The following is a 21,368-nucleotide window of genomic DNA, read 5'->3' as shown; positions in this document are numbered from 1 at the left end:
ACAAAGCTTCTAAACGCACTAGAGCTCCAGTTGCATATTCCAGCGGCAGGAATTGGCTGCAGGATTGTGCAACGAGCAACGTTCACACAACCGCCCTACGGTGATGGTGGGGTTGATGCTTGCCAACCCCCTCTCCTTACCCACTTGCAATTCTAAATGGCTAAAACTAAAAAAAAAAAACTCCACGATCACCGTTGAACACAAACTACCAAAACAATTGCAATTTGAATACACTCACACACACATACACAACCGCTCGAAAAGTGTCACGGCGCGGTTTCTAACACGCACGCGGTTCACCAAAAATCAACTCAACACACACTGCCAGTTGCTAGCTAGCGGCACACACGTCCAGCACGGTACGCGTCTGGTTGGCGAATGAATGCGGATGAATTCGAACCGACCGTTTGAAGGCGTTTGAAGGAGACCCGCGTGCGTTGTTCGGTTTGCGTAATGGTTCATTCTGTACGCGATAGATGTTTAGGCGGCAACACAGTGGGTTTGAGCTGGAACAGAATTTGGAGAATTGGATTGTTGAGAAAATGCAAGAAATTTTAGCAATGACGAAAGTTCAAATTTAGATATTTTTAAAATAATCATTCAAAAACACCATTAACAAAAAAACAGATTATTTTTCCATCTTATCCAAGAATTCTTAAAATAATAGAGCTTACTTTAAATAAAAGAATAATATGTCAACAATTCGGTAGTTTTGGATGTATTTTTGTTAAAAGCGTCCGTTTACGTGAAAGTAAAAGAAACGCTACCAGAGGCAAACGTATCTGAAATGAACAGCACATGAACAGCGTACACAACAACATCGTGAGCAGTTTTAGGGATGAACCGGTCATGGCGATGTTTTCCTGTGCTGTTCCATTCAACTTTTGCTTTCTCTTTCTGTCCCCTTCGTCACGAAGCAAATTCATTCAACGGATGAACCCGCTTTAAACCGTTGAATAGAACCACTTGTGGGAATGCAGCAATTGTTACTTGTGCATTGGAATAGCTATTTGATAGTGTACGCAGATGCAATTGCTGTTTTGTTCCACTTTGCTACATGTGTGCGTGCTTCTAGAGACTGATTTATTCTGAACGAGTGAACGGGTAGCAACGAATGCTGCCCATAGTTGTTGACCGTGAATGCAATAGCGTCGTACTGGATCTGGCTGTCCGATAGATTAGACTTTCGAGTAGCAAGCGATGGATGAGTCATGAATGGATGCGGCGAATTTGTATCGATTCATCGCTTTTGGTGGTGTCCGGAAATGTTTTTGATTGTTAATATTAAAAATGAGATTCACACATTCGACACAGAAGAGTATTTTTTGGGAAACCCTTTTAAGGGGTTTCACAATTTTACACATAATTTCTATTACACTGCAAACACAGTTCACAAATTAGCACGGTACAGCCCTCCGCGATTCGCTACACGTAACATCCTCATCGGGGAATAAAGTCGCAGCAGTGCGCGCACACAAACAACACCAAATCTAGGATGTTATGGGTAATTTACGACATTTTTTCGATGCTTTTCCCCATTCCTAATGTGGACGCGCTACACTTACGGCAAATCTTTTGCTTTATTTGTAACAGTATAAAAGCTAATGATTTATTTTCCAAGCTCAAACAAGTCCAATAAAGAGAGAGAGAGAGAGAGAGAGAGAGAAAGAGAGAAAGAAAAAACGGGAACAGAAACATTTTCTTATGGGTAGGGCTCTATTTATTAGAGAAACCCTCGAATAATCGATGCAATATTGTGCTAGCGCGCGTGGCTTTTGTGCTCCGGAGCCAGCCACATGCTCACATGCGTTCTAGCGGCACTAAGCAAAACTAAGGGACAAACCGAGCCAAACACTAATAAACATCGTTATTCGCTATTACGAACTGGAGCAGCAGTGCAAACTAACCCAGAAATAGGGATGCATCTCGCAGTGAGAGGGGAAAAAAAGGAAAGGAAAAAAGCAACACAGTGCAACAACAACCATTCTATGCGCCGTAAATATGTTTCCCAAAACATTGATCTTATCAATCGGAGCACCGGACCACATCCCCTGGTGTTAAAGTGGTATGTTGGCAATGGTTTCTGTAACATTTCCTAAGGGAGTTACACACGCACACACACAGGGCGTCGGTTCGATTTATTGGCAAGTTCCCTGCACCCAACCCCCGCTCTGCCCTACTGATAGTCGGGCTTGGTGCGTTTTGCGCATCATTAGGGAAAGCAGAAGTTCTCTTTCGGAAGGACCCTCCTTCCCTTGATAGTTGCGTACCCCCTCTCCTTATTAAATGGTTTTCGTGCTAAAAGTCACATTTATCATTTCTCTTTCCGAAATCCCCGTCGCCGATTGTTGTGTTTTTATGTGCATTTTTGAGCACAACGAATATTATTCCGTAACGGACCCCTGCTAAAGGGAACATCGCTCGCAAAGGGGTCAAACGTGGTACAGGCCGAAACCGAGGGTTTGATGCAAAGGGTGCAGAGCAGTGTAACAGGGGCAGTGCATTTCGAATGCCTCTTGAGCCATTGCGATTTGTCCTCAAAATATGGGTCTTCAATGAAATGGTTTTTTTTATACATTCTCGGGATAGCTTGCGTTTGGATGAAATTGTTTTCTTTTTTTTTAACTTTTGAAACTAAACCATGATCTATGATAGGGGTTGAAAAGGTGAACCCTTGAACGGTAATTAGCATATCCACATAGGCACATAGTGGTACCGATCGTGTCCGGGTGCCCGTTCCGTTGTCATCAAATATGTAAGACAAATTGTAGTTGTGTCGGGTTTTCTTCTTTTTTAAGGTATGTTGGGTAGGTTTCAAAATGTTTCTATCGTACGTTTAGCACTGCATATAAATTAGGTACGGGGTGAAACGATTAGACAAAAGAATCATGCTATGAATAATAATTTAACATGACAGTAGCTGGAAGGATATGGGTTCAGTGGACGATTAATGTAGCAGAATTATTTCAAGAGCTATTTTTTCCATTAAAAAGGATTAATAAGAACAACAAAAAAAACTTAAAAATTCCAAATTAATACAACAAAGCATCCTTAAACGTATCCCTGGCATATGAAAACTAAATAGCTCTATGAGTGCTAAGTAAATGCGCACAATAGCTTAATTAAAACCATCTTTTGTACATCCCAGTTTCCCAGCACACCATGCTGCTGCGCACAGGTTGTTCCCCCGGTTTTCCTGTCCAACCTGACAGAACTGCAAACAACTTTGTTTTCTTAAATAAGTCACCAAAAAGGCACCCCTTTTTGGAAAGACGCATTCTTTCCCCTTTCCCTGTGTGAGAAGGAAGGAGGGCGCGCCAGTCTATAGCCAGGGCGTGTAAGCAATTCGAGAGCATTTGAATCAAATATGGGCCCCTTAAAGTAAACAATCCGTTAATATCGGTACCATCAGTTCCATCTCCCGGATGCGAAGTCACAGCACACAACCCGGGGGTGGAAAGCAAGCGAAGGGGAGAGGTTAAATTAATTTCCCACACTTTCACCCACTCATATGCGCGCCACGCCACGCGTGCATCAAACAAAAGAGAGAAACAGACATAATACATATACACACACACTGTTACATAGCTGCTTTCTTTCGGAAAGCAAGTGCTATTTCCTCCCCAAAACTGTGGTACTAAACCCCGTGCTGTTTTTGCACTGGTGGTGAGTGGTGCAGAGGTGAAGTGAAATTATTCCATTTCGCCAAATCATAACATTGTCGTATCGAGGTACGCACACATGTGTCAATGTTTACTCGCGCGTTCGGTTAAAAGCTACAATGAACGGGCCGCCAGAACAACAGAAAAAGGGTCACATGTCACATGTTTCGATGGGAGCGGAGCAGCGGAAATCAAAAGGACATCAAATACGCCCCCGGAGGAGATGGGAGAGACTGCATACAGAGCTATAGTTGGCACGGCAAGGAGTGTCAGCTTATGATATTTGCTAACGCTGTCACCCGCCACCGACGTCCATCCATCCATCAATTGCTGCTGGCAACGCGTGAAAGAATGATGTGTCTTCCTTTTGCCCCCCACATTGATAAAAGTGGCAAGAAGCGAAAAAGCTAAAAGCCGATTCGTTTCAGCACACCTCGTTGCCGTCGTCGTCGACGACGGCATTGTGACATTGTGACTGTTTAGTTTTGCCGTTTGAAGATGACAGGTTGAAACAATACACAGGTTTCGTTTGACGGCAAACGAGAAACGAATCCGATCCGTGCCCTCCCGCACGGATGGGAGGGAAATTAATCATCCTAAAGGGAAAGTGCAGCTCGAGCGTATCCAGTTGAACGTCTGTATCAAATCCGGGGTCCCCAACCCCCGGATAATGGGCAAGCGAAAAGCGAGTGTGATTGAGATTGATTAGAAGAAAAATTATGCTGATAGCGTTGGGTGTGCGGGACTGATATCTTATACTGCTGGGTGGTGGGAAGGGGGAGGAAGGACACAAAAAAACCTGATGGATCGTAAATCGAGAAACAATACGAGTGGAAGGACACTGTACCCTGGAGCGCCCATCCTATGGTCGTGCGGCACACGGCAGACATGGGGTTTGTTTTGTGCTTTTCCCCCCGTTTTCCTTAGGGCTGTGTGCAGCCAGGATGTCATGGCTGAGTAGGGATGAGATATGAAGGTTGGTGTGCAGAACGGTTTGATTGTCACGGTGTACGCTGGCGGCCCCCAATAACACCGTAAGCCAAACCTATTTGTAACGATAATGGAGCCCATTCGTTTGCGCTGTTGGAGCGCGGGAGCGGGCCAGAGTTTAATTCCGCAAAGTCAGTAGCATAATACACGAGTCGATGAGAAGTGTACAGTGTCTTTAGTCGCTTGATTGGAGGTAATGCTCCATGCAGAGATTTTTTTCCCTCCCTCGGTTGCCATAACAAATATCTACTCAAGAATACGATTGATCTTCATTTCTTCTAAAATCCCCCTCCGATTTGCTTTCGAAGATGGAGCGGCAGCAGACGAGGCTCAGGTGTTGCAATTTAAAATGTATGAGCGAATCACAGCATCAGCAGCAAACGGCAGAAAGAAAAAACATCCCGGAAGGAAGCCAAAATCTGCACTGCGTGCCAATTAAGTGAAGCCTAACCCCCCGGCATCAGCTTGAACCATAAACATCATCGTCAAAACGAGAGCGCTCAATGCAATCAAACTTCACACTCACACGCCAAAGGAAGTACGTGCGCTGAACACCACACCCCCAACAACATTCTTTTTATGTTTCGTTTGCTCAGCTGTGATGTGCTGGAAAGCTGCAAAAATATTATCACCTTCACTTTTCACCCGCTCAAATATTTATTCCACCGTATCAGATATTCATGGAGCAATGAGAAATACCCGCCCCGAAGAACAGTGGCGGTGTCGATGTCGCTGCTGTGCTGCCCGCTTTACGCCAGCGCACAGATGCAGTTTTCCGGTGGGAGAGGAGATTTTGTTATTCCCCGGTTCTTCTTTATATATGGCTTTTTATTTTTAAGCTCCACCGTGGCCGTGGTGGACGCCACAGAGGGCCTCCCCCAAACACAAGCAGCCCTTGCACGACGACTACGTGTGGTTGATTTTTCTCCTTTGATAACCGGTGGGAATGTATCATGGCAAGGTTGCTGCTGGGTTTGAAAAATATTAAACCAAAAAAGGAAAAAAACGGAAATTCAAGAACGCTAGACAAGCCTAACACTAGCTGAAGACGGAGATCCCAGACTTTCCATATCATCGCCAACGTCATCGGCTTCTTCGAAGCAAAAGTTGGTTCAAGTATGTGTTTCCCTTTCTCTTTCTCTGTCTCTCTTTCTTTCTCTTTCTGTTCCTGTTTGCATATTTTTTTAGTCGTCTCCGTCTGCTTCCTTGCTAGACCGAACTGTCCCGGCCCCCTCTCCGAATCGCTTCAATCGAGAATTGCGCCTATCGGGAGCCCGCTCCATCGGAGGCGTCTGCTGATAAGAATAATCTATTATTCATCGGTGGTTCATGATTGTTTGGCCGGATTTGAACCCGGCGTGTGTTTGAAATGTACGGCGGTGAGGGGTTTGAAACGCACCGAGCGTTTGACAACAAACCAGGGTGCTGCTTGCTGCTCACCGATGCTGCTGCGGTACAGTTTCGTCGAAAACAAACATATTCTGCTGTTGATGCGTGTTGCCCGAGGGAGCGCGAGTTCTTTAAAGCGGCCAGGACGGAAGGGCTGGTTTTGGTCGGCATGAATTAAAGATCGGTATCGGGACGGGTAGGTAGGTGCTAGGGCGGTAATGAATTTTAATCGAAAATCATGCAGCTTTATTTTTGCCTTAACTCACTCACCTTTCCGAGTGGACAGCATGAGGAGTGTGTGTTGGTGCTGTTGAGATTGTACTCCGGAAGGCTGTGTTGGGGCTTGTATTTTGTATGAATATTTGCTTTATATAAGTATGGATATTTTGTTTTGTATATCTTTTATTAAGAAGTTAGCCTTTTTGTTTCTAAATGAAACAAGATAATTATACATTTTCTTACTTCTTTCAATCCACTGCAAGCTAAAGAAAAACTTATATCCGGTTATAATTTATTGCATGTTTTATTGCACGAAACAATTTAGTATATGTTGCCTTTAACCAGCATGAAATGTATCTCATTAACATACCATTTTAACAATGATTATTGTGGCCCAGCTGTTCCACATCGCAGAAGGTCAACTTCTGCATCAGCAAATGGGTCCTTCACCTTAATCCGCACCAAAAGCGGGTCAACTTTGCCAATATGTTTCCTGCGTAATTGAACCAGCCTCGACCCCGATGTGCCCTCCTGCACTTTTCAATTCCAAGCCGCAGCGCACAGCTTCGAACAAATAGGAAAAAAACTCCTCAAAATAAAACAATTTTCGTGAAACAACAAGCAGTAGTAGCAGACGAGAGAAAATCCTAAACTGCAAGAAAACCGTGTCGCTTCCGTGTCTTGTGGAAGTGTGTGTGTGTGTGTGTGGGCCACTCCGCCCAAGCACAATGCAAATTTTATTTTCCATTAATTTTAGCTTCCAACAGCGCCCGAAGGAATGGTGCTGCTCCTTGGACTGCTTGTTGTTCCAGATGTTGCAATTTTTCTCTCCAAATCTGTGTCCTTCCGATGGTGGGCACACGGATCGACGAAAGGGACGACGGGACGTGCACCGCCAAACGACAACTTTTGTTACAAATTTGTCCATAAATAATTGGCCCGAGAGCGTTTTTCAAGCCGTGGCAGTTAGTTTGTGTGTGTGCTGTGCACAGTGGTTCACAGTTCTGTGGAGCCTTTTTTGTGCGGCCCGTAAACTCCTCGTCCTTGTGCCGAATTTTGTGCGGACTGGAGCCTTTTTTTTGCTTGGTAGCACTCTCGCCACCCAAATTCTATCACCCGTTGAACTGTTTTGTGTGGATGGGAGCGTGTAGCAAAACTCATCCCGACAATCGGTTCGGTAGCAAAACTTTTCCCCCACGAAACCTCTGGGCGGCACCGGGAGAAAGGAGTAAAACAAAAGGTTAAAGGAATGCTCATCCCCCTCCTGCCTTGCTGTCTCTAAGCGGTCAGGAACGGGTGATGCTGCTCTCGGTTGTGCAAAATCTCAACTTTGCTCTTTGTTGGGTTTTGGGGGGCAAAGTTGCGTAAGGACTCGGACTGCCGCTGTGTGCGTCCAATAAGTGGCGTGAATGAGTTGCAGGCGTGGATGGGGCAGGCAGGCAGCTTGCAGGAACAAGTTTTGCCGGATGAACATACGGAATAACAACCGCAAGCTGCACGGGGGAAAACTGAGCAACTCACTTGCCCCGCTCCGTGCCAAGTTGACCCCAGCCCCAAGGGTGGTGGATCAAGTTTTATCTGTTTCGACCGAACAACACCACCATTATTTTTTCGAAGAAAACTAAATCACCAGAAAAACTTCGCACCTGCAGAACCTAAGTGAGTGAATATTATATTCTAAAGCTGACGAGCAGACGACGTTTTGCTGTATGTTTACAAATCTTTGGGTGCACCGGATTTAGACGACAGATTAGCGGCTAACACCCACCCGTCCAAACCGTGTGTACGATTCTGAGCAGAGGAGATGGAATAAAATTCCACTACCTTCTTTTGATACGTTCGACTTCGACGCCCCGGCGTGATCGACAAGGTAAAGACATTACATTGGCACGTCCGCATGTCAAGCGTAATGAAAATAAAGCCATTAAATTTGCTTTCCCGTTTCCCGTTCCCAGCACCGCCGCGAGTGCTTTCGTCCCAGCACATTCCCCGTGGAACTGCTTCTTACTACGGCCACTCCGTGTGCCGTTTGCTGGCGGCGCTCCAGCCATTCCGAAAAAACAGGGCGAGCTAATGGATGCGCACCGAGCATACCGAGTTGTCACCACCGTTCGCCGTGGTGGAAGGAGAGAGTAATGTAACGCGCGGTAGAGTGAAGTTAGCGCTAGGTGAGTTTATTGTCTTTTTCGTTGTTGTTTTGTAGCAGCTCATGTTCACAATACCGCCCCCTCCCCCACTCCATCCCGTGACCCCGTGGTTCTGAAGGAAACAGAATTTTTCACTTCATTTTATTTGCCAATGTTTCGTCTGCCACTGGCTTTTCGTTGGAGGTTTATTTGGAAGCGCACAGACACTACCGCATCCGCGCGGCGTCAAATTGAGACGATGGTTTGGTACTTTTAGAATTGAAAGGTGCGAATATAAAATCTACTTCCGTGTTCTGCACAAAGGAAGGAATGTGCGTATCTGGCTTTATGGAATGACAATGGTTGGTTGATTTGCGGAAAGGTGGGTAATAAAAGTGGCTGCCAATGACGGGAACAGGACATCATTCGAAGTCTCTTTTAGGGTGAGTCATAGGTTTGTACAGTGGCGTTTCGAGACCGGTAAAGCCAAATATGATTTTGATAAAAATGATTTGGTGCAGTGTAAGAGTACGAAAAAATATGGCCAGAAAGATGACGATAACCAAACAAACATTGAAGTAAACCTATTTTTTTTATGCAAAAAGTATCATAAATTTGGAGTCACGAGAGTCCCCAAAACGACAAAAATTTATCAAAAAAGCAATGAAAAAAAAAAAATTAATACCATTCCCATCATCAACATTGATGCACAAAAGTTGCCCAGCTGTAGAAAGTGATGAACACGCAATACAAAATAACATCCGTTATTGACACCCTTCTGGCAGGTTCTATCATTTCCTTCGATAACTTGTTTAATATTCTTCCTTCGCAGAGCAGGCAAACAAGAAAGTTCCTCACAAAAGTTGGTTTCTTTTACTTCATCTGCAGAAAAACAGAAAAAACGCCTGTTCCGCTTTATAAACTTTACAAAGTTTGTGTCCTTTTCACTTTCAACGGTTTCAACTTTTAGCTGAACTAGACTGGGATTTTTTTAACATTGTCAACTATATATTTACGCCACCCTTTCTGCCCGCCAACATGAAATTGTGAGTTAAGATTTGAGTTTGTAAAAGGCTCCAAAAAAACGGGAAATATGTTAATTGTGTATGATTTATCGTCACACGTTCTCGATGCTGTGTGTTTCCCCTTTGCGATGTAGCATAGCACCAGAGTCATTTGGAAGGCAAAAGGAGCTCTTTCGCACGAACAAAAGTAGGCTACAAACATGGCTAGTTTACGGCTAGAACGCGTGTTTGTGTGATATTTTATTTCCTTCTTCAGTTGTGGCCAGCGGTCCGAGTGGCCGTACCAAAGCAGTGCCCGGTCTTCTAACCCCCTTCCAAAATCTTTACAAGAAGAATGTCACTTAACCCGAAAGTTCAAGTAGCTGGGTTAGTAGTAAAGTTGAAGGAGTTCTCATAAATTCGTATGAATTATACAACCTAACCAACCAACCAATCTGACCCGATCCGTGCGATAGCACCAACGAATGAAAACGACGGACGGAGGAATTTCTGGTCGATAAGTCAGTTGTTGGCGCTAACGCCATGGTGGGAAAGTCTCGAGTATACATGCACTGGAAGTTGCCAAAAAACGTCGCCATCACCTTGAAAGCGCTGCTTCGGCGAGAAATTCCGAAGCTTCTGCAGGGTTGGCGAAGCGCCGGCCCAGCCGGGGAGGAAGAAGCCCGTACGGTCACAGTAAATTAAACTTAAAGAGCGAGTTTCCGTGCTTGCCGGACATATTAAAATGGGCCATTGGAATGGGTCACTGGTTGGTTTGATTGCACGGGCAGCTATGGGGATGGAGAAATGATACGATTTTGGACAAGATCTTGACGGGGGTTTTCCACCGGCCTGCCTTCCAACGAGCAAAAAGGGGGACAATAACGTGGAACGTGGTCGGGTTGTTAAAAATGTTTATAAATTGCCTTTGCAACATGTTTTATGACGTTCGGTGCGTTTAATTTGAGGTAATTGCTGGCATTTGAGGCTTGCAGTAGATGGGAGGGAATGGTTATTGTGTGTGTGTCTGTTTGTCATGGTACGACATAAAAGCGACACTTTGACCGGGGGTGTAATTAAAGGTCCATTCGTTTGACGTAAAACACCCGACACGGTTCGGTAAGCAATGGAGCGTGTGGAAGGATCCAGCTAGGACCACTGTTTGTGAATGGAATGGGTTTGTTCAATGGAATTGAGTTGGTTACCTATTTATTTCAGAACCTGAACCGGAAAGTCCCTTAGAAATTGAGCAATCACCTGTACATAATCCAACTTCTTTCCACTAAGATCTATGCATTTCCATTGAAAAGAGGACAAAATGCAACATCAATATGTTCTCTCTCGTTCCTAAGACTTGCTCAATTTTCAACATTGAATAGACGTCACAACCAAACGAATAGCTTCACTGAATGGAAGATTCCTTTGACAACGTGCTTCCACATAACATATCTACAGACTAGCACAGATTGTGTACGAAAGGTGAATAAAACCCTGAAACCCTTCCCTTCAAGGTTAATCTCTTTCGATTTTCACCGCCCTTTGAAGTGCGGAAACTGCATTCGTTACGGACAAATGCTCCACACAGCTTGACAACGTGCCGCCAGTCAACCTCACGACGGAGCAAATGCTGTACATTCAATGCTTAACTGGGCGAGCAGACTTTAATCTGCTCCCTTTCGCCTCACTAACTTCTACCATCGCTAACCCACCTTCTTCAAGGACATTCGCGGCCAGGCGCTCTGAAAGGAACTGTCTATCTTACCGTTCATGGGTTGCGTGAACGATGGCTTAAAGTGCAAACGGAGGCAAAACTGGTTGGCGTGTAAATAAAGACGTGCTGCCGCTTCCGTACGCCAATGGTGGTGATGCTATAATTAGTAACATCGTTTCACCCGTTCGTCCTGTCGAACTTGTGGTGGAGCGTTTTCTTCGTTTTTCTGCTAACCTTACATATTGCCTTTTGCGGGTGTATGGGAGGATATCCTCCCAAGGCTAAACCCCATCTAGCCCCCGCTCAACCGCATGGCGGTGGTGCGCTAGTGTGTGGCTCGGAAAAAGCTGATGCTAATCAGATACCGCATCGAAAACCACTCCACACAGTGGCAATGGGCGGGTTTTCCCTTTGCTGCTCCAACGAACCATACCTGCTAGCAAACACTCCGTTCTGACACTCGTTCTAGGAAGAGCCAATCCACGCCATTCAAGGTGAGAAATGGGTGACTAATACGTTTGTCCAAGGACACAATTAAAGAGCTTCGAAGGATGGTACAGAAATAGCACAACGCACGACTATCGCGCGTTAATCTTCGGGCTATGGTAGCTTTAATCGAATATTTCTTTTCTCCGCACTATCGCTGATCGCGTTCACGCGGAAACAGCAGTCGTGCTTAAGTCGCACGATAATGGCTTACAGCGCCGCCGGTGATTGGTGATTGTCGGAAGAAATTTGGTTTTAATTAGCCGTTATGATACTGTCCAAAACTGATTCAACATTCCAGAGGAGTGTGTTAATTTGCTTCTTGCTTTAATGTGCGTCGATTATGGAAATTTAGAGCAGCGCTCAATTGCCCTGTCAAACATTTCACAGCTATTAGAAAGCTTTGTTCGTTTCTGTACGGCTCGGCTCCTACGGTATTGAAGAAAGCTTTAAAGAACGCAACGCTACAACAAAAAAGGACAACGCTTACAGTCCTTGCTACGCACCATTACTTCTGAGCGGTAGACTCAAGTTCACTTAAGTGTAATCATTTTACTTCTTTGTTATTCTACTCCCATTCATTACCGCATTGCATTCTGCCAGCCCTTCAAGAGGTTTCAATGGTGTACAATGGATTTATTTTTCCCTCCTCCTTATTCGAATCCTTCTTTTCTCAGCCTCAGCTGAAACACGACCATCTTACGCGTTGCTTAATTCACTTCCCAGTTATGCGAAAACATTTCCAATACAGTTTTGTGCACACATAATAACAAATTAAAAAAAAAAAAAACCTGAAACACAAATAAACTATGTGACTGTGACCGGTCGTTTCGCTTTGTTTGGTTTATCCGCGTGTTGTTGCAAACTGTAAATACAACCAAACTATCGCCGGGAATGTCCACAGCGAACGACGCGGACCGTCGTGGACAACAATCTCGTGTTGCGTTCTTCCCGCTTTCTTCAGCCACGCTCAGCACAGCCTCGTTAGATCGTTAGTCACGGTCATAAAACACTGACTAAGCAAATCGACTGCTTTATGCTGCTCTCGGGTGACATTTTATTCTTTTTTTGTGTTTGTCTGCTCTCTAACTGCACTTTACAGGGACAGGGGTTTTTTGTTTGTTGCTTCTCTCCTTTCCACTGACTTTCTGCATCATCTTTCCTATGATGGCGAAGTGGGCTCCGGGATGGAGCATGATGTGTTCATTGGATTCATGTGACCAATGTGCGATGGAAAATTAAAAAAATATGAGCTCATCTCTAGCCCACGATGGGTAGCAAGAAACTAACCATGGACAGACGATACGCGGTCAACGCTTTGGTACGCTGTAAAGTGATCGCATTCAGCGAAACGCCATAACAAACCGTAGGCAAACGATGACATTTTGCGCTTGTTTAGATATCTTGTAAATGTTGCAAAGCACAAAAAAACTAATTATGAAATATATTGGACGATAATTCTGAGCGATGGAGCGATTAAACGTTAGATCGCGTGATTGCTTAAAAAAATGTTGAAAACCAACCTCCCTTCATCCAAACCAAACAGAACAATTCAACCTGATTTAGGTATCTGGCACGCTGACTGCAAGCGTATAAGTAACAAGGCACCGTTATCAGCGATATGATAATGCTCTTATCGTCAATTATGAATTTATCGTGTAGCATACCGGGGCGTTTTGACGCGAAGAAAACAGAAACCCTTCACCACGCCGAATAGTTTCACTGTGCTCGAGGAGAAACGATTCATGCGTTTTGTGTTCATCGAACGAAGCCGACCATTCGATGCGATGTTTTTCCCTTCGTGTTTTGAAATGAACTCACCCGATGAACACGGCAAGCGCATGCGAGAATGATTGGGTGTAAATGAACGTTTCGATGTCGCGGTGCCGGTTTACAACAAACACAGCACAGGACACTTGTCGGAATGTTTTGACTACTTCCGGATTTGCATACCTATTAACAGCGGGGTATTAGTTGCGTGTCGACCCACCAGCGAATGGTGGAGCCGGTACGCGGCCAAACGATTACAAACAGAGGTAAGTATGTGTTGATATAAGATAAATGTTTAGATTTGAATTTTGATGGATTACGGGTAAAGATAGGATACAGATAAACATCATAATAGGGTTGGTTTTTTTTTCTCTGATAACTTAACACAGAACTATACAGACATTTCTTCTTTTTCAAATCAATAACTGAATGTTGAATATTTATACCTTGAGAGTCGGTCCTGAACTAACGTGCTAAGGTATGTAAAACCCAGGAAGTATATGCACCCTAGCCCTAGTATATGGTTGAAAGTAGCCTATCGAAAATCCATAGAACTCAAAATATAAAAATAAATTATACAAATCCCATAAACTAACGGAGCAAATCACATTCCACAATGCAAATGATTACGATTGTAAAAGGAAATCAAAGCTGGTCTTGTACAGATCTTCAACAATCGATTAATTATTTACAGAAAATGTTCTTCTCGCTGCACTCAAAATCCGTGCACACCTCGAAAATCCTATTACCAGCACGCTTTAAACGCAGGCTCACCACCTTAAAGCAACCCCAGAAACAGGTTCCTTCAACTTAATTTTTCCACCAATCAATCTCCCAACGTCAAACACCATCTCTCAGCCACCTTTATCTCTTACCACCCTCTTGCTTACAGCCCAAACCCAACCAAACCCAAGCACGAGCGCAGCTCTAGTCGCTTCAGGAATAATTAATTCCGTCAGCTTTTGTCGAAGTCGACACTCTTCAAACGTCTTTATTGCGTCCCAGTGGGTAGTGGCAGTGTCTTCCAAGGATGTTTTCTTCAATTATTCTGCTTCCATCTGCGCACCCCTCCCTACTCCATTAACCGAGCGATAACCCTTTTTTTCCTGGCCGCATTATTTTTGATCGCATTTTTTGCTCCCTCACAGTTTGCTGCCGTTTTGCTACCGACAGATCTTCCCGTCACACGTTCGGTGCGCGCTCGTCTGTGCGTGACATCCTACTTGCATACGTACCCCCCGTTAGCGCAAACAGTGCTGATGGTGGTGGTGTTGCAAACATCTTTTAATCAACATATTTTTGTGCTCTTCATACCAACCGGAACCAGGATCAGCGCCAGATGTTTGGCAAGCTGCGCAGATCCACGCAGCGCATGGGAACAAGTGCAGGCTGTTGCGTTTGTCCTTTACACGCGATACTCCCAAATGTGTGTCATGATTTCGTTGACTAACTCATTTAATTAAAGTCCATTGCAGTGTTTCCCCGTGCAAAGTGTCCACTGGACAGTGTTTGAAAGGTGACCATTGAGCTCAATAGGAAGGGAATACACCGTTCCTCTTTCCTTTTCCGTTTTTATTCCCATCATGAGTGGTGTTTTAAAAGCATCCAAAAGACCGCGCATAGAGAGAGAGGAGATGTACTTTGGGTTCTAAATTATTTATTTATAGTTAGCTTTTTCCAGCATCTCGCGGGAATGCTTTGCGCCAAATGGCCATTACCCATTGACGGGGGGAGTCGTGGTGGGAGAAAACGACACAGAACAAATACAAAACAACAAAAAAGGGTCCGAATGAAACACAGACCAAAAATAATCGTCCGAATTCAACTGTGCGCCTATTTTTTTTTTTTTTTTGCTGTGACTAAAGAGCGGCGTGAGTCCCTTCGGGAGTCGCAGAAGGAATAAATTATCCGCTGGGCTGCGCGCTACCGTTTCTACCTACACGACCGCACTCATTTGCCCATTTGCTTTTCCGACTTGTTCCATTTTTTTGTTGTTATACCTTAGAGCACAACAGGAACCGTGTATCGAAAAATGTAACGAAAAAATCGAGCCAAACCGTTTGTTTCCATTTAGACGGGGGGAGGAAGCAGCAAAACAGAAAACCCCCGCTAATATGGAAAATATGAAATCGCGATACTCGAGAGCTCAGCGCCGCCAGCAGCGCAACACTACACACTCATTCGGACGGTGTCCAGTGGGGTGGTACGCTGCTAATGGTGGTACGGTGGTGTTGTAACATAGCACAAAAAATCCCTCTCAATTACACGGGAATTGGGAAAAGTCTCGCCAAAAACCCCGAACCGTATGGTGGCGGGCGCGGGCGAAAGAAATTTCACTTTACCTTTCCCCGACTTCCTGTGCTGGGTACTGTGTTCTGGGGTGGAGGTTTGTGTAGCCTACCACCATATCGGCACGGTAGCGATACGGTACAGCATCATACATCCACACATACTTTTCCGGTCGTTGGCCCTACACAACTCGTCCCAGCCCAGGGTTTGCCAACGTGAAACGCTCGCAGCACACAAATCCCTTAAGAGGAAACTTTAGTTTTATTAATTTATGATGTAATTTCATTTCAACTCACCCTCAATTTGGACACACCGAGGTCATGAGCGCTTGTAAAACGACCAAGTTTTTGCACCCCAGACCGAGGGAGCGAAGAGAAAGAGAAGCAGTATCAAATGAAATGATTTGTATTGCACAAATGGGGTAAGTAAAATGGAAATCTCTTATTAGGCGCGTATTAGCAGCGAATGACAATTGATTCTTTAGTTGCGAGTTATAGCAGCAGTTCCTTCCTGCTTTCCATCCAATTCGAAATGATCAAAAGGGCATTAATTATTGTTCACACATGTTGATCGTATCAGATCTGTATCTTCAGACTGAAATTTCCTTTGATACTGATTGCGTCATCTGATTTCCTTTTTATAATTTTCTGCACATGGCAAAAAAAGCTACTAAATCCCTTTTTGGAACCAAACCACGCGTACGCATCCTTCCGCGCTAAATCATTCTAAGTGCCTAAATTAAAGGGTACCGTAGTAGCGCGATTGCGGATTGCCTCGCATGGCACTTGGAAAAAGGGTTTTAATTTACATTATGTTTTTGAATTATTGCAAAATGGGTCCATGCGCAAAACCTGCTGTGGTGAATGGTGAACAATTGTTGTTTGGCTTCGTTATTTCAGCGAAGGGTAGCGGTACTGCACAGGATAATAAATGGCCACTGCAATGGCTAATGAATTGGAAATCTGTCCGATAATCCCACCGGTTTTACAACATGGCCCTGCAACATTCAGCATAAAAGTACAATTTTTCCTCTAGTGTAACATATAAACTTGTCCTTCAATGTGATTAGCTTTTTTGCATGAATCCTATAAATTAGCTTTATTCATAAAATTGGTTGATGGCAAAAGCAGGGTCGTTTATATGAAACTTGGAACAAAGTCTAGCAATGACTCTCGTACCACCCAGCGATGTCGCCGCTGTAAATATTTGATTGGTCTCTAAATGCTCAACGACATTCGAGACCGGGGCTTACGGCACATTAACGGGTTTATAATTTGAATAAAACAACCGAGCGACAGTGCACAGACGCTTTCTCTGCTCAAACCCGAGAACGTGCGTTCCGATTGGGGCGTCAAACCAACAGGTAATAAAAGCGGGATCATTTAATTTTATTTGCCTCCGGCTACAAATGGCAACAACATCCACTCCTCTCCTCTGTGCATGAGGAAGAGTATCATGGTGGCGGTTCGGCGCCCAAATACTGTTACCGCCAGATCGGTAGCCGCGTTGGCTCTCACGAACTCACCCGAAATCGTCTCACACTTTGCATTAGCACACCATCCACATCGTATGCCGTGACGAATGTTCTGGCATTCTGTTCTGGCGATGAGCATCCGTTTTTGGTTCCGTTTCGTTCTTTTCTCCGTGTGCTTCTTTCCTTCCGAGCGAGGCAAACGGTGGTTCTAAAATCCACCAAACAACAGCCCTCCAAAGCCTTCAAGAAGCAGGCAGGGGTTCGGCGGGGTTTGTTTGCCGAACAGCGGCACACAGGATATCTCTTACCCGTTTCTGGGCTCGATAGTTATGTTTCTGCTTTCCGCAAGGTTTCGCTACGTCCGGATCCGCGGTGTGGATGTGGTCGGAATGTTTACTTAAGCGAAATTTCCTCCCAATTTCGTTTTACGACCAGCCAGCCCGCCGACAGGGCAGGGTGGGTTGATGTGATGTGGTGCCGGAAATGCCGCGCGGATGTTGAGCTCAGCTGCCGCACACAAAGTTCTCCATTTCCGAGGGCGGCTGTCGTTGATGATATGCTGATAGCGCACTGCCAGACTTGGTGCCGTTTGGTGCGAGGGAGTCGAAATCCGTCTCGAGCAAAGATCTATAAAAACTTGCCCGCTGACAGCCACCTCCCTACATGCGCGTCCTTAAGATGGTTTCCAAATGCTCGTTGTGGGTGTACGCTCTAAGTGTAACGACATTAGAGTAAGCAATCCGAAGTCTAATTTGCACCGAAGCCATACGATGCTCGTCTCGGAGAAAACTTATCGATGCGAGGCCTTCGCGTTGGAGCTCGGCAGCTGGCGCAAGTTGCTGGTTCGGTGAACTTACTGGTGGAATTAGACATCAGCATGAGCATATATTCCAATTTATGATTCTTTTGGTGGCAAATCGTACCACTCTTTTACTAAATTCAGTTCGAAAACTCTAGAAAAATCCTTACTTAAATAATTGTACAAGGTAATGCTTCAAACAATCCATAAACGCCTGAAGGTAGGCAATCTTCATCAAAGCTTCAACAGATAGGCCATTTATAAACAGCCTTCTATGTGCAACAGATTCTAATACACAACGTCCTTTCTATGTGGATAGATACATGGTTTGATCTATTATTTTACTGAAGCCGTCAGCGCAATTAAAGCACGAGTGTAAGTCTAACATCAATCAAGTTTATAGCGTGCGGTTAGGGCACAGCTGCTGATAATGGAGGTTTGTTAGGATATGTCAACCAAAGTCGCACTGTTGACATCGTTACGATACATGAGCATAGATGCGTTGCTATTCGAATGAACGATTCTATGTTTTTGTTACATTTATGCCTATATCAACATAGAAAGCTTTACAGAAAACCAAAATACTAACCCATTAACACATCCCACTCCAGTTTGAGTTTTGGCAACGCGCTTGTTTCGTCCTATTCATCGGCACACCCTGCTGATAGCAAACAAGTAACCCAAATTATGGATACAACCAACAAGTAACTGTGGCGCCTACTGGAGCTGGGATACAAAAAAAAACCTCCCTACCCTATTGAGCTTCCACTCTGCTCAGCGCCATCCAAACAGGACATGACACCGAGTCGATCCGCAGAACAGTCATGCGTGTTTATGCGGCTGCATCGGAAATACCACAGACTCATTTAACCTCGCTGCAGCTTCCGTTCCGGTTTTCTCTTTGTGTGCCACTCGCTCGCTCGTTCGAGCTCGCCTGGCTTTCGATTTTCTCATCCCATTCACTGAGCAAGTAGTAGGTACGCAGGGTGAGTGCGTTTTTCTTTCGACGACATGTTGGCGCGTCAGTCTGGCGCCAGGACCGAAACCCCAGTATCACCACCACCACCACCACCATCATCATCATCATCATTGGCTGATGCTGCGGCGCGTCAGTTCGTCGGTTTTTTCCATTTTCAAAATGGGAAAGGCGAGACGGGCGAAATGAGACTGTGGGCGCTTTTCTCCTCGCGCCAGCACTACATCTCAGTTTCTCCAAAAGCGAGCAGGAGGACATTCTCAAATAACCACCCAGTGAACAACAAAATTGACTGGAGAAAATGGACGCCAACACAAACTGTTGCTGATGACCAGTTGGTTGGCTGTTGTTGGGGTGACTGGATTTTTATTAGATTATCATACTGTGTTCCTCGAATATCATTGAATGGTTTTGTTTTTTTTTTCGTTTTCAATGTGTATCAAATTACATCAGACGTATAAGACAGATCTTAGCAGGATAGTAGGAAATTGGCATGTGCATTATGTACCAAGCTTTCACATTAAGGGAAGCACTACAAGCTCTATGAATCTTCCCATTAAAAAAGGTATAGATTGTGCAGTGAAATAAATTCACTGTTTTAATTTACATAGCTTGAGTTATTCTGACTCGAGTTGTTATCGAAGCTTCCTTCCTCTACATGACGATTTCCGGCATCCATATTTGCAAGACAATCCGAGATGATCTTATTACGATTTAATTAATGGCAAACAAACAATCAAGAGGAGCTCAACTTTCCGCCGTCCCACATCCTCGACTACTCGCAGAACGACTCCTGAGTAAACAAATCAATATGCAGTCATCTTGCTGCGCCGTAGACGTACCTTCCTTGAGGCAATGTTGTCGTACTTAATTTTTTGTTTCGACCAATTTAAATATTATGCAAATCAACTGGCATAGCACGTTCTCCTTCCCCTTGCATGCGATGATATTTACAATCTTGTTTGATTGTTTGCCCGATGATATGAAGACGAATGAAGGGAACACGCAGAAACGTGTACTACACCAATTAGCCGGGATGATGAGTAGTGTTTGCGAAGTAGAATGACGGATGAGAGATGAAATTTTGTTTTCCCGTTTTGCGGCTTGCTCACAAATTTGTGGGGCCCTCGTTTTTAAAAAGGCCCTCCCCGCAAGGGATGAAAAAATGTCCGTTGCAGAGACACTGAGGAAGATGTAATTGAATGGAACCAATCAACCTTCCGTTTAAACACGAGACCCTTTCTCTTGGGGTATGGAAGCACAGCAAAGTACGGCAACGGAAGGAAGTGCTTCACTAAATTGCTTTTCTGTTGTTGTCTACTAAAAAAAACGGTGGTAGCCTTAGGTACGAACCCTAAAAAAGGGATGTTTGTTTGTCGCGATTTAACGTAGGTGCACAAATCACAGTGCGATTGTTTATCTTGACGAGGTAAATTGCTGAGTTTGCTGATTGAAAGTGGTATTTTTACTATGTCAGAAATACTACCACATACTAACAGGTTATCATCGGTTTCCACATAAACTCATTTGCATGAAGCTCAAAAGAAAGCGGCGCAATAGCCTTTCAAAAGGTTGAGCCTTTACAACCGGTACCAATCCACGTGAAAGTAATTTTCCTTTTCGTAAACCTTGTGAATGTAATTATTGCACATGGGTGCAAGAGCACACTGAGTAAACCGATGCTGCGATAGCTTACATGGGTTCGCTTTCAGAATGATGCAAAACTTTCTCCTTCCGCCGAGTTCCCTTCACGTTCTGATCGGTGGGTGGTAACTTCAAAATGCTCTAAAAGCATTTTCTGATACCGACCGAACCGAAGGAACGACGGACCCAACTGGTCTGGCCCACAGCATTGCCTGCCGTTGACGTTGCAGAAGAGAACACAGGGTTACACAGTTTGTTCCTTATCCGATTAGGCGGCTATTGAAAGCACATGTTATTTATTCGATTGTGGTTCTCATCTAGGGGTATGTACGGAGTGACAGCCGTACACTACAAACTGGACGTTTATTTGCAAAGGTTTACACATGCAGCATCGGTCGGTTGCTTTCGATTTTTGGGCTTCCAGGCCAGAGCTTTTGAAACTCGCCTCGTAAAACATTGTGTGGAATTGTTTAGAACAAGCAATCAAACAAATGGACAGACAGGATGGAATAAATTGTAAAGGTTTGTTTTCGTTTAAAAATGAGCAGAACTGTGTTTGATTACATCAGGTTATGTTACCTTAGTTCATATTCCTACTCTACCCCACTTCCATGGTTCTGCATCAGTTCTTTAGAAGTAAGATTACACTTATTTGCTCAGCCTAGAGTCTCGGTATGTCAGATAAGCTATTTTCACGACTAAAAGCTGCATTTCTATTTACCCAGAACCGGATTTACCATTAGAATGGTAATATGATTCAGCTCTCACAGCACAGTGCCCTTCCCAGGCTACCTTCTGTCCGTTTTGGAACCATGAAATTCATTCCATC

At 44.5% G+C, this 21,368-nt stretch overlaps 1 protein-coding gene across 15 annotated transcripts in view; it reads right to left on the bottom strand.

Annotated features, from left to right (window-relative positions):
* The window catches only part of LOC1273160 (fasciclin-2), a 172,115-nt gene that overhangs the window by 56,310 nt on the left and 94,437 nt on the right, over positions 1–21,368 (bottom strand). For 7 of the 15 annotated variants that reach the window (XM_061647135.1, XM_061647141.1, XM_061647144.1 and 4 more), the window contains exon 1: positions 233–501. The exons of 1 other annotated variant lie outside the window; for it this stretch is intronic. The gene's annotated coding sequence lies outside the window, so the exon portion shown is untranslated. Of the gene's footprint in view, positions 1–144; positions 502–21,368 lie in introns of those variants that run through there. 7 more of the 15 variants (XM_061647139.1, XM_061647136.1, XM_061647138.1 and 4 more) reach the window with 7 other exon arrangements.

The sequence above is a fragment of the Anopheles gambiae genome, chromosome 2 (genome assembly GCF_943734735.2).
Source record: "Anopheles gambiae chromosome 2, idAnoGambNW_F1_1, whole genome shotgun sequence".
Classification (NCBI taxonomy): Eukaryota; Metazoa; Arthropoda; class Insecta; order Diptera; family Culicidae; genus Anopheles; species Anopheles gambiae.
This window is presented reverse-complemented; position numbering and strand designations above follow the sequence as displayed.